Source organism: Nomascus leucogenys, chromosome 11 (genome assembly GCF_006542625.1).
Source record: "Nomascus leucogenys isolate Asia chromosome 11, Asia_NLE_v1, whole genome shotgun sequence".
In the NCBI taxonomy this organism is placed as follows: Eukaryota; Metazoa; Chordata; class Mammalia; order Primates; family Hylobatidae; genus Nomascus; species Nomascus leucogenys.
The window spans coordinates 119,167,474-119,189,802 of record NC_044391.1 but is presented as its reverse complement, the minus strand read 5'-3'; the positions used below and the strand labels follow the sequence as shown (position 1 = coordinate 119,189,802).

Genomic DNA, 22,329 nt, shown 5'->3' with positions numbered 1-22,329 from the left:
TACCCTGTTACAGATCAACATCTTCTATCACTCGAATGATGGCAATAATCTAATTGGGTTCGTTTTATCCCCTATCTTACCAAAGACAACTCATTGTCTACACAGCAGGTAGAAGGAATTTGTTTTCAGAATTGCCATCTGACCTATTTAAGATGCTCAGATATTCCCTGAGGCTCCTTGGCATGGCCACAAAGGCCCTACACATTCTGGCTGCATCCTCCTTTCCAGCATCCTCTCTCACGTCTCCTCTCCTCAGTTCCACCCTCAGGAGCTACTAAAATTCCTCACTTCTTTGACTACGAGGCACTCTTACTCCCAAGACCAGTGAATCCGAAGGTGGCCCGCCAGCTGAGGGACTAGATTCCAGATTGAATAGAACAACTTTCCCTGTCTCTCCACATGAAGTGCGTTTGTTTTTCCTCTTACAGATTTCCTTAACGACAACAAAAAAGGGAGTAATCCTACCTACTGTCAGAGTCATGACTCTTGATTGCAGCTGACAGAAACCCATGACAGCCTGGTTTAGATAAAGGGGGAGAGAAGGACTGGAAGAATCTTGGAGTTGGGAATATCACACATAATTGAAGGAAGAACAAGAAAACTGTAGGAAAGAACCCTGGGGTGGTGGTGTCCTAGGCTTTGGGTGGAGAAAGAGTCCCCTAGATAAGTTATTAGGTGGGTGCAAAGGTAATCGCAGTTTTTCCCATTATTTTAATTGCAGAAACAGCAATTACCTTTGCACCAACCTGATGGAATCCCCCCTCCTGTGCTTCTCTCTGAAAAACCCCAAGCCGAAGTCAGCATAACATCCACAGGACTCTATGTTTGCAAAAGCAGACTTAGCTGTATTACATGTATAAGCACATTTTTTCAATAAGTCAACCTTAGCTTACTGTAACTTTTTAACTTTATAAACTTAGTATTTTAACTTTTTAAACTTTTTTGTTGAAAACTAAGACACAAAAGCACGTTAGCCTAGATCTACACAGGGTCAGGGTCATCAGTATCACTGTCTTCCACCTCCACATTTTGTCTCTCTGGAAGGTCTTCAGGAGCAGTAACACACATGGAGCTGTCATCGCCTGTGGTAACAGTGCCTTCTACAGTATTTCCCAAAGGGCCTGTTAGTTCACTTAATTCTTTTATAGATAGAAGGAGTACACTCTAAAACACTGGTCAATAGTACAGTATAGTAAATACATAAACCAGTAACATTATTATCAAGTATTATGTGCTGTACAGAATGGTGTGTGCTGTGCTTTTATGCAAGTGGCAGCACAGTAGCTTTACATGAGCATCACTAGACACATGAGTAGCATTGCACTCGGCAACAGGAATTTTTCAGGCCCCTTACTATAATCTTATGGGACCCCATCCTATATACAGTGTGTCATTGACCCAAATGTCCTTATGCAACGCATGACTATTTGCAAACCACACATCCAGCAAAGGACTAGTATCTAGAATACATTTAAAAGTCTTAAACAGTAACAAAACAAAGAATCCAATTAGAACATGAGCAAAAGATACAAAGCAACATTTCACTGGAAAAGATACACAGATTGCAAATAAGCACATGAAAAGATGTTTGATACCATTAGGGAAATGCCCCTTTAAACCAGGAGATCCCACCATGTGTTAGAATCAACAAAATAAGGCCGGGCACGGTGGCTCACGCCTGTAATCCCAACACTTTGGGAGGCTGGGGCAGGCAGATCACATGAGATCAGGAGTTCAAGACCAGCCTGGCCAACATGGCAAAACCCTGTCTCTGCTAAAAACACAAAAATTAGCCAGGCGTGGTGGCACACGCCTGTAGTCCTAGCACCTTGAGAGGCTGAGGCAGGAGAATTGCTTAAACCCAGGAGACAGAGGTTGCAGTGAGCTGAGATCGTGCCACTGCACTCCAGCCTGGGCAACAGAGCAAGATTATTTCTCAAAAAAAGAATCACCAAAATAAAAAATAGTAACAATACTTTTGGCAAGGATGCAAAGGAACTGTACCATTCAGTCACTGCTGTGAGAATTTACAGTGGTGCAGCCACTCTGGGAAACAGTTTGGCAGTTTTTTTTAATGACTGAAGATGCAACTACTATATGATGCAGTAATTTCATTTTTGCACGTTTATCCCAAGGAAATGAAAACATATATTCCCACAAAACCTGTATATGAATGCTAATAAAAGTTAATTGGCCAGGTGTGGTGGCTCATGCCTGTAATCCCAGCACTTTGAGAGGCTGAGGCTGTGGATCACTTGAGGTCAGGAGTCTGAGACCAGCCTGGTCAACACGGTGAAAACCCATCTCTACTAAAAATACAGCAATTAGCTGGGTGTAGTAGTAGGTGCCTGTAATCCCAGCTACTGGTGAGGCTGAGGCAGGAGAATCTCTTGAACCCAGGAGGCAGAGGTTGCAGTGAGCTGAGATCATACCACTGCACTCCAGCCTGGGCGATAGAGTGAGACTCTGTCTCAAAAAATAAAATAAAATATAAATAAAAAGATTAGATAATCTGCAAAGTTCCTGCGAGCTCTGTCATTTTGTCACTCTGGTTTTTCAGATTCTTCCCCTGGAGACTGGAGTTTCCAGGATGTGAAAATAACCTCTGCTTGGGTGAGCTATTCCAAGCAGCTGGGATACCTGTGTCACTCCTGCTGTCTGCCAGTGACTGCCCAGGTGTCCGCTGGTTCCTCCCCAGGAGCAGGGAGGAACCAGGTGGGCTGGCTGGGATAGGTGGATATTTAAAGACCAGGCCTTGAACACTACAGCACTTCTATCTCTGCTTGATGCCTGCTGCCATGTGGCTGTTCCTCCTCCTGCTGTGGCTGAGCCCCGGGGTGAAGACAGGTGAGGAGCTAGGCTGGCATCTGTGCTACAGGTCAAAGAGACCCCAATCTCTGCTCTCTCATTCATTCAATCAATCTGTTTTGTCTCTGGCATGACCCACCTCCTGTGACCTAGCATTCATTAATTCATTAATCAAATAATTTATGTATTCAGACACTTATTAAGTACCAACTATATGCCTGATGTGGCTTCTTTGTGTATCCAGTTTTATATATGGATAAGATGTCTTTGGGTGATTAGCTTGGGAGGGTCTGTTTTGGTTGGGGAGTTATGGAGTATCCAGAGGAAGCTCCCTCGGATAGAGGCAGTGTGGGCCCTGTGGGTGGCTGGGATGGATGGGACAGGAGGAAGGTAGGCATGATAAACCCAGATCCAGATTAATAGGCAGACTCATTGGGCAATTTCCAGGCACCAGTCTATTGGGTTTATTAAAACATCCCTGGAAATACAACAGGGTGAATACAGTTACATTTACTAGAACTTCTCTCTCTCTTTTTTTTTTTTTCAGACAGAGTCTGCTCTGTCCGCTGCCAGGCTGGAGTGCAGTGGTATGATCTCGGCTCACTGCAACCTCCACCTTCTGGGTTCAAGCGATTCTCCTGCCTTAGCCTCCCGAGTAGCTGGGATTATAGGCGTGCACCACCATGCCTGGCCAATTTTTGGCATTTTAAATAGAGGCAGGGTTTCGCCATGTTAGCCAGGCTAGTCTCGAACTTCTGACTTCAGGTGATCTGCCCGCCTCCACCTCCCAAAGTGCTGGGATTACAGGCCTGAGTCACTGCCCGGCCCTACAACTTCTCTTGGGAGAAAACTAGATGTCATTGGTGGGAACACAGTCAGCTGTTGCTTAATGATGGAGATACATTCTGAGAAATGCATCATCAGACGATTTCATTTTTGTATGAATATCATAGAGTTCACACAATGAAATCCAGAGTTTACATAAACCTAGATGGTATATATATTTATTTATATGTTTGTTTTCCAAATGGAAAGCCACATGTCCCAGCAAATGTCCCATTACTCAATATCAGTCATTTCCCCTGCTTGATCCTCAAGGCCAATATCAAGTGCCATATATTGGGTTTCTGCATCTGCCCTATTATAATCTTACAGGGCCACCGTCATATATATGGTCCATCATCGGTCTAAACATCATGATGTGGCACAAGGCTGTACTTCTTGGCCGGGCGCAGTGGCTCACGCCTGTAATCTCAGCACTTTGAGAAGCTGAGATGGATGGATCACTTGAGGTCAGGAGTTCAAGACCAGCCTGGCTAACATGGAGAAATACCATCGCTACTAAAAATACAAAAATTAGCCAGGTGTGGTGGTGGGTGCCTGTAATCCCAGCTACTTGGGAGGCTGAGGCAGGAGAATCACTTGAACCCGGGAGGCAGAGGTTGCAGTGAGCCGAGATGGCGTGACTGTGCTCCAGCCTGGGTGACAGAGGGAGACTCCATCTGGGGGGTGGGGCGGGGGGAAGACTGTACTTCTTGTGGGGGTGGGAGCCATGAGGGGCATGCTAAGTAACAACAGACACTTTTATTCAATTTCTTTGTAAAAAGGACTTTTGGGTAAGGGCAGGACTTCAGTTTTGCTGAGTGGGGTTTGCAGGCTTGGGGCTGAAGCAGCCTCACTGGGGCTGTGGAAGACTGCAAGAGGCTGCCCAGTGTATACCTCTCCCTCACCTGCCCCAACAGCCCTCACCTTCTGGTCTACAAAATTCTTAAACACATTTAAAGAGTGTTACTCTGGAGGGGCACCAACTATTAGCCTTGGGTTCTTCACACAGCCCTGTATGGGCTGTTTCAGGTGTCCCAGCTTGGCACTTCTGTTAGCCTCTGGGTCTGAAGACAGTGGAATGATCCTAAAGGAGTCCCTGGAGGTATTCCCTCACCAGGAAGCCATCTGCTGATGGACTTACCGTCCTTGCCCTAACACCGTGGCTCTCTCCTCCTGCCTGTGGCACAGTGTTTACCACACAGTATGATGACGTTCTGCTCTAGACTCAGGACCTGCAGGATGTTTTTCTGGGGGATGGAGTGGGGCAGTGGAATGTCACTGCATGATCCACCATGGCAGCCAGCCAGCTAGAGAGTCACTCAATAGAATAAAAATGATCCACCATGGCAGCCAGTTAGAGAGTCATGGAATAGAATAAAAATGATCCACCATGGCAGCCAGCTAGAGAGTCACTCAATAGAATAAAAGTAATCCACCATGGCAGTCAGCTAGAGAGTCACTCAGTAGAATAAAATGAATGAATGAATGAATGAATGAGCCAGTGAGTGAGCAAACTGGTGCTTGGTCACTGTGGGAATGAACTTCTTTTCCCTTAATGTGCTATCATTGTTTTTCTTTTTTCTTTGTTTATTTCTTTTTTGTGAGCCAGAGTTTTGCCCAGGCTGGAGTGCAGTGGCACAATCTCGGCTCACTGCAACCTCCGCCTCCCGGGTTCAAGTGATTCTCCTGCCTCAGCCTCTGAGTAGCTGAAATTACAGGTGCCTGCCACCATGCCTGGCTAATTTTTGTATTTTTAGTAGAGACAGGGTTTCTTCATGTTGGCCAGGCTGGTCTCAAACTCCTGACCTCGTGATCCACCCACCTCGGCCTCCCAAAGTGCTGGGATTACAGGAGTGAGCCCCCATGTCCGGCCTTATTTTTTCTTTTAATTATTTTTAATTTTTTTTTTTTTTTTTTTTTTTTTGAGACAGTCTCACTTTTGTGCCCAGGCTGGAGTCCAGTGGTGCAATCTCGGCTCACTACAACCTCCACCTCCTGGGTTCAACCAATTCTCCTGCCTCAGCCTCCTGAGTAGTTGGGATTACAGGTGCACATCACCACACCTGGCTAATTTTTGTATTTTTTTTCTGTAGAGATGGGGTTTCACCATGTTGGCCATGCTGGTCTCAAACTCCTGAGCTCTAGCAATCCTCCCACCTCAGCCTCCCAGAGTGCTGGGATTACAGGTATTAGCCCACTACACCTGGCTGTGCTATCATTTTTTGATGGTGCCAGTCAGGACTGTTAATAACTAGAATTCTCTCCTGGCTCATGGACACTGTGGAGGTTCAAGTATGAGCCTAAGTTCCATTCAGATCTTTTTTATTCAATTAAATAAAAATTATTTGGCATTATTATTATCAGAAATACAGATGCATTTCCTGCCTTCAAGAAGCAGATAGGGAAGACAGACCCCCCCTTACAGAAAGAAAGCTGTAACGGTGGTGCAGACAGGGAGGAATGCAATGATGCAATGAGAGAAGTTGAAATCAGTAGCTTCTAACGTAAGAATAAGAAATCTCAGCTGGGAGGATGTAGGAAGACCTCTCAGAATGGATCTAATTTATTTTTAAAAACTATTTATGGCCAGGCGCGGTGGCTCACGCCTATAATCCCAGCACTTTGGGAGGCCAAGGCAGCCAGATCACGAGGTCAGGAGTTTGAGACTAGCTCTGACCAACATGGCGAAACCCCGTCTCTACTAAAAATACAAAAATTAGTCGGGCGTGGTGGTGCGCATCTGTAATCCCAGCTACTCAGGAGGCTGAGGCAGGAGAATTGTTTGAACCCGAGGCGGAGGTTGCAGTGAGCCGAGGTCACGCCACTGCACTCCAGCCTGGTGGACAGAGGGAGACTCCATCTCAAAAAAAAAAAAAAAAGAAAACCAAAACTATTTATTATGGAAAAATTCAAACACACGCAAAAGTAGAGAGAATAGGATGATGAACCCAAGGTACCAGCTGGCCAGCTTCAAAATTATCAACATTTTGCTCAAGCTCTTATCCCCCATATTTGAAAAATATAACCACAATACCTTATCAGAGCCAAAACAAATATGGCTGCACACCTGTAATCCCAACACTTTGGGAGACTGAGGCAGGCAGATCACCTGAGGCCAGGAGTTCAAGACCAGCCTGGCCAACATGGTGAAACCCCTGTCTCTACCAAAAATACAAAAATTAGCTAGGCATGGTGGCGGGTGCCTGTAATCCCAGCTACTCGGGAGGCTGAGGCAGGAGAATTGCTTGAACCCAGGAGGCGGAGGTTGCAGTGAGCCAAGATTGCACCACTGCACTCCAGCCTGGGCAACAGAGCAAGACTCTGTCTCTAAAAAAAAAAATAATTAATTAATTTAAAAACTACTTACTATCATTTAATACCTATCAGTGTTCATATTTCCCCCACTTGTCAAAAATATCTTTTTTTTCAGCAGCAAAGCAGAAGAGAAAAAGAAAAAAAAAGGTCAGGTGCGGTGGCTGATGCCTGTAGTCCCAGCACTTTGGGAGGCCAAGGTGGGAGGATCACTGGAGCTCAGGAGTTTGAGACCAGCCTGGGTACAATAGTGAGACTCAGTCGCTACAAAAAATTTTGTTTAAAAATTAGCAAGGTGTGTTGATGTCCACCTATAGTCCCAGCTATTCAGATGGCTGAAGTGGGAAAATTGCTTGAGCCCCAGAGGTTGCAGCTGCAGCGAGCTGTGATCGTACCACTGCATTCCAGTCTGCTGCACCGAGTGAGACCATGTCTCAAAAAAAAAAACGAAAGAAAGAAAGAAAGAAAGAAAGAAAGAAAGAAAGAAAGAAAGAAAGAAAGACGCCTTTTTACAGCTGGCTTCTTCAAGTCAAGATCCAAAAAAGATAACGCACACATGTTTAACTAGCATATTTCTTAAATGTCTTTAAATCTATACCTAGATCAGTGCCATTTTTTGATGTCATTTAGTTGTTGAACGAACCAGGCACTGTGTCCCGCGGCATATCCTACCTTCTGGGTTTGGCTGATTGAATCTTTGTGGATGTCGCTCTGCCTCCGTCTTTCCTGAAATCTGGTAATTGAGATGAAATCAGGACTGGAGATTTCTTTGACAGGAAGAATCCATAGATGGGTACTTCCTATTGTGCCTCGAAGGAGACACAAAGTGTCCAGCTGTCCCACTTTTACTGGTGTTAGACTTCATCCACCAGATAGTGCACCCATTATAAAATTCTGTCCACTAATGATTTGTGCTGAGATCCACTTTTTATTAGGGGCTGCCAAGTAGTGCTTTTCTATTGTTCTTTCTGCACGTGTTGGCCGAAGTTTCTCTATCGTGAAGATATTTCCCTTGTCAACTATTTTGCTTGGATGGAAAGGCTGGATCAATGTTTGATTCTTTCTTTATCATTTTCGTAATAATGAGCTAGCTCCTCAGCACCCCGGGGGAAGTTGTCTTCAAATGCCGCCTTGAAGCATAGAATATTTTATTCTAATGGATATGGGAGGGAAGGGCCTTCTAAGCCAAGGGAACAACTTGAGCAAAGGCTCAGAGGCAGGAGAATGCAGGGTGTTTAGGAAGAGCAGAGCTCAGTAGCACATGCAACAAGAGGCTTTTTGAGTGAGGACCCTGAGCACGATATAGTGGGAAAGCAGGGGAGAGGTCAGGATTGCTGGTTTGACTCCCAGCCATGGGCAAAGGGTTCTCCCCTTGTCTGTACAGTGAGGACATCTCTCTAGATCAGTGGCTTTCCAACGTTTCTGGCCCCCATTCACTTTAATAAATACATTTTATACTCTGACCCAGTAAGTGCATCCGTGTCTATAAAAACCAACAGAAATTTCAAAAAGAACTCAATTGACTTTTACATACAACGTATGTGGGTCTATTCTATTTCATTCAGTGTCATCCTGTTGAAGTGAATGTTGGTTATGCCACCGAATTGACCTCAGTCTCACAAACTGTCGGCAACCTTAGTCTGGGAGGCTCCTGGGGCTCTATTTCCACTCCAGCCATTTCTGGTTGATCCCTGGTCTTGGTGACAACCTGACGCAGGACGAGGCTCTGGGGAAGAGGGACAATATGAGAAGGGAAGCTGATCACTTGCAGGAGGCTCCTGAGCTCAATATGAGGCAAAAGCCAGGCCAAACTCAGAGGCTGTGGCCCCAGCCAGGCCACCCTCACCTTCAGAGTCTTGACCCCCCAGACCACACTTCTACCAGACACCTGCTGGCCCTGTTTGCACAACAGACTGGCTCAGCCACACCCAGGCCCACAGGGCTCAGAGGCCTGCTCCCTGTTGATCTTGGCAACTTTGAAAGGCCTTCAAGTTTATCCCTAAACAAAGCCCTCCAGTTTAGCCCTAAAGAGCCAGGTGTTAACCTAACAGGAAGCAATTTGGAAGGTCAAAGTCAAGTAGACAGAGAACAGTGTTGAGAGTCCTGGGGTGACAACACCTGGGTCCTCTTATCATCTGAGCCACAGACTCGCCAGGTAACTGGGCCAACATCCCTCCTGCCCACGCCTTGCTTGCCCCACTCTTAAAGAAGATGCATCCCCTTATCTTGGAGGGAATGACAATGACCAGATCACAACTGAGCTGAGCAATCTGGGGAAATTTGGGCAGGGGGTAGAGTCGGCAGAACTGGTTTGTAAATAGGGCTCCGGAAGACCTTCCTCTAACTGTGGGGAGTGGGGGAGGGGTTTCTCTCCCTCTTAGGCACTCTCTTCTCTGCTGTTTTCTCGATTGTCTTTCTCTCTTCTTTGCTGTCACTCCCGTTACCCTCCTCATCTTATCTCCCCCTTTTCTCTCCTCCTCTCTCTCCCTGTCTTTTTAATAACAGCTTTATTGAGAGATAATTTACATGATGTGAAATTTACCCTTTTGTACAATTCACCATGTATACATTTCAGTGTTTTTTAGTGTATTCACAGGGTTGCAAAACCATCACTGCTGTCTTCTTTTATTTTTTTGGTACTTTTTGGTAGAGACAGGGTTTCGCCACATTGGCCAGGCTAGTCTCAAACTCCTGACCCCAAATGATCTGCCCACCTCGGCCTCCCAAAGTGCTGAGATTACAGGTGTGAGCCACTGTGCCTGGCCACCTGTCTAATTTCAGAACATGTTTGTTACACCCCAAATAAACTCTGTACCCATCAGCAGTCACTGCCTAGTCCCCACATCTCACCAGCCCCTGGCAACCGCTAATGTACTTTCTGTCTTGATGGATTTGTCTATTCTAAACATTTCATATAAATGGAATCATATAATACACGGCCTTTTGTGAGTGGCTTCTTTCACTTAGCATGTTTTCAAGTTTCATTGTTGTTGTGGCATGCATCTGTACTTCATTCCTTTTTATGGCTGAGTAATATTCCATTATACGGATATACCAGATTTAGTTTTATCCATTCATCAGTTGAAGGGCATTTGAATTGTTTCTACTATTTGGCTATTATGAATAACTCTGCTATGAATATTCATTGATAGGTTTTCATGTGAACATGTGTTTTTAATTCTAACTACAGGCTCAGAAGTAGGGTTTCTGGGTCATATGGCAACTCTGTGTTTAACATTCTGAGAAACTGTCAAATTGTTTTTCTTTTTTTTTTTTTATTCTTTTCTGCTGCCACCTCATCTTCCCAAATTGATTTTCAAAGTGGCTGCACCATTTTGCAATTCCACCAGTAGTGTATGAGGGTTCCAATTTCTCCACATCCTCAGCAACACTTCAACACTTGCTTTTTTTTTTTGAGATGGAGTCTCGCACTGTTGCCAGGCTGGAGTGCAGTGGCGTGATCTCAGCTCACTGCGACCTCTGCCTCCTGGGTTCAGGAGATTCTCGTGCCTCAGCCTCCCGAGTAGCTGGGACTACAGGTGCATGCCGCCACACCTAGCTAATTTTTGTATTTTTAGTAGAGACGGGGTTTCACTGTGCTGGCCAGGATGGTCTCAAACTCCTGAACTCGTGATCCACCCGTCTCAGTGTTCCAAAGTGCTGTGATTACAGGTGTGAGCCACCGCACCCAGCCAACACTTGCTATTTTATTTTTTATCTTAGCCATCCTAATGGATGTGGGGTGGTATCTCATTGTGGTTTGGATTTGCATTTCCTTATTATTAATGATGTTGAATATCTTTCATGCTCACTGGCCACTTGCATATCTTCTTTGGAGAGATGTCTATTTAAATCCTTTGTCCAGTTTTAAATTTGATTGACTTATTTTTATTTATTTATTTATTTTGGAGGCAGAGTCTTGCTCTGCTGCCCAGGCTGGAGTGCAGTTGTGCAATCTTGGCTCACTGCAACCTCCACCTCCTGGGTTCAAGCAATTCTCCTGCCTCAGCCTCCTGAGTATCTGGGACTATAGGTGCATGCTACCATGCCCAGCTAATTTTTGTATTTTTAGTAGGGACAGGGGTTTCACCATGTTTGCCAGGCTGGTCTTGAACTCCTGGCCTCAAGTGATCTGCCTGCCTCAGTCTCCCAAAGTGCTGGGATTACAGGCATGAGCCACCACACCCAGCCAGTTTCAGCTCTTACATTTAGGTCTATGGTCCATTTTGAGTTAATATTTGCATATGGTGTGAGGTAGGAGTCCAAATGCATTCTTTTGCATGTGCTTATCCAGTTGTCCAAGCACCATTTGTTAAATCTATCTTTTCTTTTCTTTTTCTTTTTCTTTTCTTTTTTTTTTTTTTGAGACAGGATCTTGCTCTGTCATCCAGGCTGAAGTGCACTGGTATGACCATGGCTCACTTCAACTTCCTGTTTCTGGGCTCAAGTGATCTCCTATCTCAGCCTCCTGGGTAGCCAGGACTACAGGCACGCACCACCATACCTGGCTAATTTTAATCTTTTTTTTTTTTTTTTTTAACGTTCCTTTTTCTCCAGGCAGCTGCTCCCAACCCCAGCACCTTTGCTGTCTTGGAACGGATCACCACTGCAAGAGGGGAAGTTGCTACTGTGGTGAATTCTGCCATGTGGTACCAGACTGCTGCCCAGACCACAGTGTCCTCTGCAACCCTGGTAACTCACATACAGGCCTGATTCCACCTACAGCAAAGCTGGATGCTATGGTTGGCAGAGGCAAGCCCTTTGCCTGCACTTCAGGCCAAAGCCGGGATGTGGCCTAGATGGTTCCTAAGGTCCCTGACAATCCTGAGATCTTGCATCTTCTCTATTTCAGGTCAAAGGTGCCTACATATTCCTTCTAGCTTTTTTCCCTGATGTTCTTTGCCACCTGCTACTCCTCTCTGAGCTACTTTTCCAGGTTCCACAGGGAGAGGTTCAGCTGTCCGTGGTAGACATGAGGGTAGAGAATGAGGTGGTTGGGTTCCACTTACCTTTCTATCGTCTTCAGTATGGATGTCTCTTGACTGGTACCATGTAGACTTTTGAGGGCAGACAGGAGTCTGCAGAGAGATACTGGGGATGCTGAGCAGCAGCAGTGGGGTTGGGAGGCAGAAATGAGGACAGGAACGTTTACCTTGTGTTTCTCTCAGCTTCTCAGATGACCAAGATGGTGCTGCAGATGGTGCTGAGGATGGAGAAGCCACTAAGCCCCGCTAGGAACCACCTAGACTGGATGCAGAGCACGGTAAGCTCCCGGCAGTTTCTCCAAGAAGGGGTGGATGGCAGCCTGCTCCTTGCCTTTGTGGCCTCCAGACCCCAAAGTCAGGGAACCAAAGGGAGAAAGGGGCCGTAGCTAGGGCCGAGCTCCACTGCAATGATTGTTTTAGGGGTAGGAGCCAGGATTGCTGTCTGTGGACACTGAAATTTGAATCTCATATACTTTTCATGTGTCACAAAACATTATTCTTCTTTTGTTCTTCTCCTACCATCTAAAAATGTAGAAAACATTCTTAGCCTATGAGTTGCACAAAAACAGGCAGTGGCCAGATTTGGTCCATAGACCATAGTTTGCTGACTTTTGCCCTAAATCATCCTCCATTTCTTTCCTTCTGTGTCCTTGTTACTGACAAAGCCACTTCCCCTAAAATGGGGTCTTTCCCTGTTTGGTGCCATGAAGCCAATATGCAAAACCAAAAGTGAGCCTCAAGCAGTGCAGGCTTTATTTGGTGGCCATGGAATTGAGAAGTGAGAGCTTGGCTCACAAATCAACTTTTCTGCTCATGAGACCCAGGAAGTCACAGATATAGGGCATCTTTAGTGAAGGGGCTGAGCATTAAAAGCAAAGGGAGGAGTGGCCAGGTGCAATGGCTCACTCCCATAAACCCAGAACTTCGGGAGGCCAAAATGAGAGGATTGCTAAGACCAGGAGTTCGAGACCATCGTCGTCAACATAGTGATACCCCCCCATCTCTACAAAAATAAAAATGAAAAAAGCAAGGGGAGGAATCCTGTGTTTTCCGGGTCTGTGTGGAGAACTTTTCAAAACCACAGTGCCACCTTGCTATTTGTTTTTTTATGGTTTTTTCTCATCATTGTCATGTTGGTTGTTGACTGTTACGGTGCTAGTGGGACTGTCATTTAGCATGGAAATTAGATCATAATGAAGTTAGAGGTCAAGTGAGGTGCCATCTTGGATTCCATCCGTCTTAGCTGGTTTGATCACCAGGGAGAAGTTTGGACCTCAGGCATCCTGCTTCCTAAAGATAAACAGTGTTAAGGCAGGGTAGATATTCACGGAGGTCATGTGGGTATTACACTGGATGACATCTTGGCTTCAGCCCTGATCTGTTCCGAGCCCTCAGCACAGTACTGGAGGAGAGGCCTTGGGCTGCATTGTGGCATATTGTGGCTTTGGGGAGAAAGAAAAGCAGATAGTGCAATGAAAAGAGCGTGGGCTTCAGAGTCAGACTTGACTTCAACTCCTAGCTCTACCACTTACCACCTAGGTGACCTCAAGCCACTTTCTCAGCCTTTCTGAGCCTCCGTTTCCTCATAGGTATCCTAGAGTTTGTCTGATAGGGCTATAGTGAGAATTAATTGAATTAAGTATAGTGAGAATTAAGCCAGGTCTGGAGAGGCCTGGCTCCTGGTGAGTGAGTTAATTGAGATGAGGTATGGAGGGACCTGGCTCCTGGTAAGTGAATAAATTGAGATGAGGTATGGAGGGACCTGGCTCCTGGTGAGTGAGTTAATTGAGATGAGGTATGGAGGGACCTGGCTCCTGGTGAGTGAGTTAATTGAGATGAGGTATGGAGGGACCTGGCTCCTGGTAAGTGAATAAATTGAGATGAGGTATGGAGGGACCTGGCTCCTGGGGAGTGAGTTAATTGAGATGAGGTATGGAGGGACCTGGCTTCTGGTGAGTCGCCACGAGGCAGCTGCTATCTGGGAACACAGGCACAGGTGGGAATAGACCTTCACTTCCTGCTCACTTAGGTTCAGCGACTTCTCCAAACCAGCCTGCCCGGAATGCCGTTCTCCATGGTCGAAAGGGGAGTAGCTGGGATTACAGGTGCCTGCCACCACGCCTGGCTATTTTTTTTTTTTATTGATTTTTAGTAGAGATAGGGTTTCACCATGTTGTCCAGGCTGGTCTCGATCTCCTGACCTTGTGATCCGCCCACCTTGGCCTCCCAAAGTGCTGGGATTACAGGAGTGAGCCACTGTGCACGGCCATCTCTCTAGTTTTACTTTGCAATGTTGTTCATATCCATCCCCTTTCTAGTCCCACTGCTGAAGTCCTAGGTCATGGCCTCCTAACTGGTCCCCCTGCCCTAACTCCTCCCTGACTGGCCTCCTGCCCTAACTCCTCCCTGACCGGTCCCCTGCCCTAACTCCTCCCTGACCCGTCCTCCTGCCCTAACTCCTCCCTGACCGGTCCCCCTGCCCTAACTCCTCCCTGACCGGTCCCCCTGCCCTAACTCCTCCCTGACCAGTCCCCCTGCCCTAACTCCTCCCTGACCCATCCTCCAGTCCTAACTCCTCCCTGACTGGCCTCCTGCCCTAACTCCTCCCTGACCGGTCCCCTGCCCTAACTCCTCCCTGACCAGCCCCCTGCCCTAACTCCTCCCTGACCCAGCCCCTGCCCTAACTCCTCCCTGACTGGCCTCCTGCCCTAAGCTCCTCCCTGACCGGTCCCCCTGCCCTAACTCCTCCCTGACCGGTCCCCCTGCCCTAACTCCTCCCTGACCGGTCCCCCTGCCCTAACTCCTCCCTGACCCAGCCCCCTGCCCTAACTCCTCCCTGACCCAGCCCCCTGCCCTAACTCCTCCCTGACTGGCCTCCTGCCCTAAGTCTCCTCCCTGACCGGTCCCCCTGCCCTAACTCCTCCCTGACTGGTCCCCCTGCCCTAACTCCTCCCTGACTGGTCCTCCTACCCTAACTCATCCCTGACCCGCCCCCTGCCCTAACTCCTCCCTGACCGGTCCCCTGCCCTAACTCCTCCCTGACCCGCCCCTGCCCTAACTCCTCCCTGACTGGTCTCCCCTAACTCCTCCCTGACTGGTCCTCCTACCCTAACTCCTCCCTGACTGGTCCCCCTGCCCTAACTCCTCCCTGACTGGTCCTCCTACCCTAACTCATCCCTGACCCGGCCTCCTGCCCTAACTCCTCCCTGACTGGTCGTCCTACCCTAACTCCTCCCTGACCCGGCCCCCTGCCCTAACTCCTCCCTGACTGGTCCTCCTACCCTAACTCCTCCCTGACCCGGCCCCTGCCCTAACTCCTCCCTGACTGGTCGTCCTACCCTAACTCATCCCTGACCGGCCCCCTGCCCTAACTCCTCCCTGACTGGTCCTCCTACCCTAACTCATCCCTGACTGGCCTCCTGCCCTAAGTCTCCTCCCTGACCGGTCCCCCTGCCCTAACTCCTCCCTGACCGGTCCCCCTGCCCTAACTCCTCCCTGACCCGGCCTCCTGCCCTAACTCCTCCCTGACTGGTCGTCCTACCCTAACTCCTCCCTGACTGGTCCTCCCTAACTCCTCCCTGACTGGTCCTCCTACCCTAACTCCTCCCTGACTGGTCCCCTGCCCTAACTCCTCCCTGACTGGTCCTCCTACCCTAACTCATCCCTGACTGGCCCCTGCCCTAAGTCTCCTCCCTGACCGGTCCCCTGCCCTAACTCCTCCCTGACCGCCCCCTGCCCTAACTCCTCCCTCACCCCCCTGCCCTAACTCCTCCCTGACTGGCCTCCTGCCCTAACTCCTCCCTGACTGGTCCTCCTACCCTAACTCATCCCTGACCCGGCCCCCTGCCCTAACTCCTCCCTGACTGGTCCTCCTACCCTAACTCATCCCTGACCCCCCCTGCCCTAACTCCTCCCTGACTGGTCCTCCTACCCTAACTCATCCCTGACCCGGCCCCTGCCCTAACTCCTCCCTGACTGGTCCTCCTACCCTAACTCATCCCTGACCGGCCCCTGCCCTAACTCCTCCCTGACTGGTCCTCCTACCCTAACTCATCCCTGACCGGCCCCTGCCCTAACTCCTCCCTGACTGGTCCTCCTACCCTAACTCATCCCTGACCGGCTCCCTGCCCTAACTCCTCCCTGACTGGTCCTCCTACCCTAACTCATCCCTGACCCGGCTCCCTGCCCTAACTCCTCCCTGACTGGTCCTCCTACCCTAACTCATCCCTGACCCGGCCCCCTGCCCTAACTCCTCCCTGACTGGTCCTCCTACCCTAACTCATCCCTGACCTGGCCTCCTGCCCTAAGTCTCCTCCCTGACCGGTCCCCCTGCCCTAACTCCTCCCTGACCCAGCCCCCTGCCCTAACTCCTCCCTCACCGGTCCCCCTGCCCTAACTCCTCCCTGACTGGCCTCCTGCCCTAACTCCTCCCTGACTGGTCCTCCTACCCTAACTCATCCCTGACCCGGCTCCCTGCCCTAACTCCTCCCTGACTGGTCCTCCTACCCTAACTCATCCCTGACCCGGCTCCCTGCCCTAACTCCTCCCTGACTGGTCCTCCTACCCTAACTCATCCCTGACCCGGCTCCCTGCCCTAACTCCTCCCTGACTGGTCCTCCTACCCTAACTCATCCCTGACCCGGCTCCCTGCCCTAACTCCTCCCTGACTGGTCCTCCTACCCTAACTCCTCCCTGACTGGTCCTCCTAACCTAACTCATCCCTGACTGGCCTCCGTCCAAGCAGAGCTTGAGGATTGCTGGTTCCCTGCTAAAACCCACCACTGGCACTGGCTTCCCATCACCTACAGAATAAAGGCTAAATGCCTATGCTTGGCACAGAAAGTCATCAACAGGCGTTTCTGGCGTTATCTTCTGCTAATGCCCTGCACCCACTCCTATGCTGCAGCCAAATGGAATGAGCCGTTATTCCCTTGGGAACACTGGCTTCTCAGTAAATGATTATAGCCCAGAAGCCCTGTCATCACAAAACCCAGCTATTGGCTAATGGGTCAGCTTTATCTTCATTTCTCTGAATAATTTATTTCAAAACATAATCCCAAGGAACAAGGTTAGGAAAAGGGGAGGGTGACAGGGACAGAGGGAGAGCCTGTGCAAAGACGTGTTACCCTGTCGGCCCCTGCTGTGGCTGGCTGGTTGCGTGATACTGTAAGATCTTCTAAGAAACTTTATGAGATGTAGTGAGAACCATTTGTCCTGGGATGAATCTGTCTGTCGCCTCCCATTCCTCATGGGTTATGAGTTGCTCCACAGGATTCTGGATGTATACAGATGTTCCTCATCTTAGGAAGGGGTTACGTCCCAATAAACACGTGGTAAGTCAAAAATACTGTAAGTCAGAAACACATTTAATGCCCTGATAAGCCCATCATAAAGTCCAAAAATTTTAAGTCAAATCATTGTAAGCCGGGACCATCTGTACACCCAGGACATATACAGGAATGTTCATAGCAGCTTTATTCAAAATAGTGAAAAACAAAACAATCCAAATGCCCAGCAATTGGAAAATGGACAAATAAATTGTGGTATATGTAGACAATGGAATACTATGCAACAACAAAAAAGGATGAAGCATAATAGTACACACAGCATGAGTGAGTCTCACAGACACAGTGTTAACAGAGAGAATCCAGACACAAAAGAGCCTATATATGCATGATTCCATTTATATGAAGTTCAAAGACATGCAGAGCTAATCTATGGTGATAGAGATAAGAATGGTGGTTACACTGAAATGGGAGGATCGCTCGAACCCGGGAGGTGGAGGCTGCAATGAACCATTAAGATCATTTTAAAGTGAAAACTGGCCATGCACGATGGTTCACACCTGTAATCCCAGCACTTTGGGAGGCTGAGGTGGGCGGATCACATGAGGTCAGGAGTTCGAGACCAACTTGGCCAACATGGTAAAACGCTGTCTCTAGTAAAAATATAAAAATTAGCCGGGCGTGGTGGCACAGACTTATAATCCCAGCTACTTGGGAGGCTGAGGCTGGAGGATCACTTGAATCTGGGAGGCAGAGGTTGCACTGAGCCGAGATTGAGCCATTGCACTCCAGCTTGGGCAACAGAGTGAGACTTTGTCTTAAACAAACAAACAAACAAACAAACAAATAAATAAATAAATAAAAGTGAAAACATTTGAGATACAGAAGATGCAGAAAGAAATCTTATCTGAATTTTCCCTTCCTGACTAAAGCAGAGCCTCCCAAAAACACAGAGGCTGGGGCAGTTCCCTGGAGACACACTGCCTGTTGCCATTAGCATCAGAAAGCCCAGTGCGACCTTCCATACTTTTTCACTGAAGCCCTAAACCCCTTCCCTGGTGTAAGTTTTTTATACACACTTTATTTCTGGTTATTCAGTGAGTTACTCATTACTGAGCAACTCCCAGGTGCATCTGTAAATAAATTTAATCTTTCCTCCTGTTGATATGTTTTTTCTCAGTTAATCTGCAGGCCTCCAACCACTGGGCCCAGGTTGAAAGAGGAAAAAGGTTTTCCTCCCAATGAACCCAGAGCAACTTTGCGGTGGCCTGAGGAGATGGGGTGTAGCAGATCCATAACCTTGTATTTCAGGGACATTTACCAAGTGTCAATGAAAAGAGCCAAACTCTGTAAAATATACAAAGAGTTTATTCTGAACCAAATGTGAGTGACCACAGCCTGTGACGCAGCCTCAGGAGACCTGAGAACATGTGTCCAAGGTGGTCAGGTGCCTCTGGGGTATATACATATATATATATTTGATGGAGTCTCTGTCACCCAGGCTGGAGTGCAGTGGCATGATCTCAGCTCATTGCAACCTCCACCCCCAGGGTTCAAGCAATTTTCCTGCCTCAGCCTCCTGAATAGCTGGGACTACAGGCGCCTGCCACCATGCCCCGCTAATTTTTTGTATTTTTAGTAGAGACAGGGTTTCACCAGGTTAACCAGGATGGTCTCGATCTCCTGACCTCGTGATCCGCCCACCTTGGCCTCTCAAAGTGCTGGGATTACAGGTGTGAGCCACCACGCCCAGCTGGGTTTATATATTTTAGAGAGACACAAGACATCAATCAAATACATGTAAGATGTACGCTGGTCTGGTGAAGAAAGGTGGGGTAGCTCAAAGCAGGGGCTTCCAGGTTACAGGTAGACTTAAAATTTTTTGATTGGCAATTGGTTGAAAGTTATTATCAATAGAAAGGAATGTGTGGGTTATGATAAGAAGTTGTGGAGACCAGCCGGGCACAGTGGCTCACACCTGTAATCCCAGCACTTTGGGAGGCCAAGGCGGGTAGATCACAAGGTCAAGAGATCAAGTCCATCCTGGCTAACATGGTGAAACCCCATCTCTACTAAAAATACAAAAATTTGCCAGGCATAGTGGTACGCACCTGTAGTTCCAGCTACTAAGGGGGCTGAGGCAGGAGAATCGCTTGAACCGGGAGGCAGAGGTTGCAGTGAGCCGAGATCGTGCCACTCCACTCCAGCCTGGCAACAGAGTGAGACTTCGTCTCAAAAAACCAAACAAAACAAAACAAAAAACAAAAAAAGTTGTGGAGACCAAAGTTTATCATGCAGATGAAGCCTCCAGGTAACAGGCCTCAGAGAGAATAGACTGTAAATGTTTCTCAGACTTAAGGTCTGTGCTGATGCTAAATGCTGGTGGCTTTTCCTGCATTCCCAAAGGGAGGAGGGCATAATGAGGCATGTCCAACTCCCCACATGTCCTCCATGGCCACTTCCCATCATGGCCTGAACCAGTCTTTCAGGTTAACTTTGGAGTGTCCTGGCTGAGCAGGGAGTCTATTCAGATGGTTGGGGTTGGGGGCCTTTGATTTTTATGTTTTGTTTGTTCAAGTAACAATTCTATCAGGCCCTGAGCAGGCCAGTGCTCTGGCCTTACTCCATACCCTTGTCCCCAGCAGTCAGATTTGTCCCTACCATATGCCCTGGTTTCAGGGGGACAGGAGTAATGGTGGGGGTTCTTTTAAACAGCCGGTGGGATTGCTAGGCCTAGACAGTCCTGGGGACAACTCCACCCTTCCAGCTGTTCAGGCTGTGAAGTTTGTAGTTATTCTTTATTCCTCTCTTTCTTTGACACTTCATGTTGATTTGGAAAGACATCATGTCACCTCTACTTTCAAAATGTATCCAGAATCAGACCACTTCTTACCAGCGTCTTTGTTGCCCCATAGTCAGAGCCACCTCTGTCTCTCACTTGGACATGGGCAAAGCCTCCTAACTCCCTGTTTTTACCCTATTTTCAGCACAGTTGCCAGGGAGATCCTTCTAAAACTGTTAGCAGCAGCAAATCGCTATGGGTCTGCAGCAACTCCATTCTTGCCTCCGGGAAGGAAAGAATTTGTCCAAGGGGCATAAAGCAGAGTGAGAGACCAAGGCAAGTTTTAGAGCAGGAGTGAAAGTGTATTAAAAAGTTGGCTGGGGACTGGGCACGGTGGCTCATGCCTCTAATCCCAGAACTTTGGGAGGCTGAGGCAGGCGGATCACCTGAGGTCGGGAGTTCAAAACCAGTCTGATCAACATGGTGAAACCCCATCTCTACTAAAAACACAAAATTAGCCAGGTGTGGTGGCGCATGCCTGTAATCCCAGCTTCTCGGGAGGCTGAGGCAGGAGAATTGCTTGAACCTGTTAGAAACAAATGCTTGTTCCTCAACGTGAAAAGAAAAATTAGCACTCAGACAAATAATTTAATTTTCTCAGCAAGGCAATTTTTACTTCTATAGAAGGGTGTGACTGGTGGATGGAGCAGTAGCAAGAGCACACCTGAACAAGGGAGGGGAAGGGGTTCCTATTCCTGATGCAGGTAGCCCCTACTGCTATGCCTTTTCCCTACTGGCTAGGGTTGGACTGCACAGCCTAAGCTAATTCTGATTGGCTATTTTAAAGACAGCAGGGGTACAAGCCAGGGTGGTGTGGTGAGTAGTTTGGTGGGAACGATGGTTACAGAATGGTGACTCAGAATGACTCAGGTCAGAGCAGGTGACCAGGGTGACTCAGGATGGAGTCTGGGAGGGGGTTGTTTACTGAAACTCGGGGCAAGGAGATGAAGAGAACAAGGAAGTTAAACTTTAAAATGAAGAGCTGAACATACTGACACATTGATTCTTTGGAGAGGATCTCAGAACTCATTCTACTTAACATTTTACAGGCTAAAACCTTTGAAGAGGAATTTATGATATCCTACAAACCCAGGAGGCAGAGGTTGCAGTGAGCCAAGATTGGGCCATTGCACTCCAGCCTGGGCAACAAAAATGAAACTCTTGTCTCAAAAAAACAAAAGTTGGGAAGGGCCAGGCATGGCGTCTCATACCTGTAATCCCGGCACTTTGGGAGGCTGAGGCAGGCAGATCACCTAAGGTCAGGAGTATGGGACCATCCTGGCTAATATGGTGAAACCCCATCTCTACTAAAAATACAAAAAAAAAAAAAAAATTAGCCAAGCATGGTGGTGCGTGCCTGTTATCCCAGCTGCTCAGGAAGCTGAGGCAGGAGAATCGCTTGAATCCCAGAGGCAGAGGTTGCAGTGAACTGGGATTGCGCCACTGCACTCCAGCCTAGGCAACAGAGCAAGACTCTGTCTCAAAAATATACAAATAAATAAATAAAGTTTTAGAGCAGGAATGAAAGGAAGTAAAGTACACTTGGAAGAGCCATGTTGGCAACTGGAGAGATCCAAGTGTCCCATCTGACCCTTGACTTGGGATTAATACATTGGCATGAGATGTGAGCAGTTACTCGAAGTTGCTCAGAAAAAAATCTTCCCCCGCTATTTAGTACTGCAGGTGGCACCTGTCCTCCCCATGTAAAAATCTCCCCCCTCCGCTATTTAGTACTGCAGCTGGCACCTGCCCTCCCCACACCAGTATTTAGTACTGAAGCTGGCACCCTGCCCTCCCCACACCAGTATTTAGTACTGGAGCTGGCACCTGCCCTCCCCATGCCAGTATTTAGTACTGGAGCTGGCACCTGCCCTCCCCACATAAAAATCTCCCCCCCGCTATTTAGTACTGCAGCTGGCACCTGCCCTCCCAAAGTAAAAATCTCCCCCCTGCTATTTAGTACTGCAACTGGCACCTGCCCTCCCCATGTAAAAATCTCCCCCCGCCCCCGCTATTTAGTACTACAGCTGGCACCTGTCCTCCCCACGTAAAAATCTCCCCCCTGCTATTTAGTACTGCAACTGACACCCTGCCCTCCCCATGTAAAAATCTCTCCCCCGTTATTTAGTACTGCAGCTGGCACCTGCCCTCCCCACACCAGTATTTAGTACTGCAGCTGGCACCTGCCCTCCCCATGGCAGTATTTAGTACTGAAGCTGGCACCTGCCCTCCCCATGGCAGTATTTAGTACTGAAGCTGGCACCTGCCCTCC

The 22,329-nt window shown here is 48.0% G+C and overlaps 1 pseudogene across 1 annotated transcript; it reads left to right on the top strand.

Moving 5' to 3' along the window:
• The first annotated feature begins 31 nt into the window (after positions 1-31).
• On the top strand, positions 32-12,960 carry LOC100602072 (annotated as a pseudogene). The gene is made up of 3 exons (XR_004032380.1): positions 32-404; positions 2,561-2,847; positions 11,507-12,960. The product of XR_004032380.1 is annotated as an uncharacterized LOC100602072 (transcript).
• The last annotated feature ends 9,369 nt before the right edge of the window (positions 12,961-22,329 follow it).